General features: G+C 35.2%; 1 non-coding gene across 1 annotated transcript; it reads left to right on the plus strand.

Moving 5' to 3' along the window:
* The first annotated feature begins 686 nt into the window (after positions 1–686).
* Positions 687–793, plus strand: LOC124888214. The gene has a single exon (XR_007046346.1). It is a non-coding gene; the product is annotated as a small nucleolar RNA R71 (small nucleolar RNA).
* Positions 794–1,919: the final 1,126 nt, after the last annotated feature.

Below are 1,919 nucleotides of genomic sequence, written 5' to 3' on the forward strand. Positions count from 1 at the left end.
CAATTATTGACTCTTCAACTCAGCTGTAAACTGTGCTTGTTGAGTCTTAATTTCCAATTTAAATTGAGCTTGTTGAGCCATAAAATACTTTATTAATTCCTCTGTATTACCAATTTGAGTAGTAGTAGCTTGATTATTCTTAAATGGCTGTTGATTTGGTTGCATTTATCCCTTGTACTGATTTGCATTTTGTGCCTGATTTCCACCGTATAAGAAATTGGGATGGTTCCTCCAATTCATATTATGTGTTACGAAAATTTTGTTGTCCCTGCTAATTTGCATTTCCCACATAGTTGATAGAATCTGGATTAACAGAACATGCATCTATTATGTGCTCACCACTTCTACAAACCTCACACCAAGAATTTACTTATTGGACAGCATTCGTTATGGTTTCTAGTTGTGTAAAACAAAACTTTATGGTATTAAGCTGAGTAATCATATGATTTTGCATGATTGCGATCTGTGCCTGTAATGCAGTAAACTGATCTGCCTCCAATACCCTTACAACCTTTCTAGGATTACTCCTCGAATCTTCAAGACAGTCCTTGTGAAATCCGATTCAGCAGTGTATACAATTCTTTATATGTCTTCTCAAGAGCCTATCCACCTGCTGGTGAATCCAAAGAATCATTGAATTTGACTTCAATCCCTCAATGAAAGTATGCACAAGAACATCATTTGACTTATGATGGTGAGGGAAATTTCTGAGAATACCCTTAAATCTCTCCCAAGCTTGGTAGAGATTTTCTCCTTCTTTCTGTTTGAAACTCAAGATCTTGCTCCTCAAGCGTGCAGTCTTCCTAGATGGAAAGAATTGAATAAGGAACTTCTGAGCTATATCTTCCCATATGGAGGAAAGGGAAGAGAGAAGGGAAAGAGTGTCAATTTGACATAATTAAAACTCAGCCATTCATGAATGCAAGTATCACTAATTTCCAAGAAGGTATGCGTGTGCTGCTGCAGATCATCGTGTGAAAGGCCATGTAATTGCCCCACCAAATTCAGCAATTGTGCCATATTCTGCTTTAATTCAAATCGACCTCCTAGTTTAGGATTTAGAATACTGCTCATCATATGGTTCGTTAGTGGGATTGCCACCTCACAAATAGGTCTAGCAGATGGTTGAGCAGGAACAACTAGAATAACAGGAGGAAGAATATTTCTGGCATTTGGATTAGCTGGTTCATTTCTTTGTTCAGCTATTCATCGCCTTTGTTGAAAGATATATTTTTGTTATGCAAAAGGATGTACCAACTCTTTATCTCTTGCCAGTCATGGATTCAGCAAAACCTATAAAAATTCACCCGTTAAGATCAAGTCGTTAAAACTTAAACTTAATATCAAAAAATAAAAATTTAGTAATTTACTAATTATATTTGTCCTCGGCAACGGCGCCAAAGACTTGTTGTGACTCAGATGCACACTCAAGTGCACGTGATCGTACAAGTAATATAGTGATTTAGAAAATCATATATCGTTCCCAAAAGAACTAAGAAACTAGAAATTTAACCAACTTTTTGTTATAGATAATGGATATTAAGTGTTGTAAAGTATCAAGATGATTTTTAACTTGAGAATAAAAATATAAATAAATTAATTAGAAATAAAAGTTTATGACTAAAGCAAAGAAAGCAACGGTTGTAAACAATAATGATAAGAATTACAGGGTTGAGGTTTTCTGAAGAATCATACAAATCTCCATTCTTATGGTTGTCTAATTGGTTATCGGGTTGTTGGTTCGGAAGGTTTAAGCAACGATTTTTGTTTCCCAACCTCAAATCTTCTATCTATTGAATATTGCAGCTACAAGTCTCGCAGAGATACAATAATTATTCTAGATTTATTATGTACTCTTCTTGTAATTGAACCAAACAGGGCTTCTAGGTATATCCCTATCCCAGTACTAATTCAAAGCC

This window comes from Capsicum annuum, chromosome 10 (genome assembly GCF_002878395.1).
Source record: "Capsicum annuum cultivar UCD-10X-F1 chromosome 10, UCD10Xv1.1, whole genome shotgun sequence".
NCBI classification, from domain to species: Eukaryota; Viridiplantae; Streptophyta; class Magnoliopsida; order Solanales; family Solanaceae; genus Capsicum; species Capsicum annuum.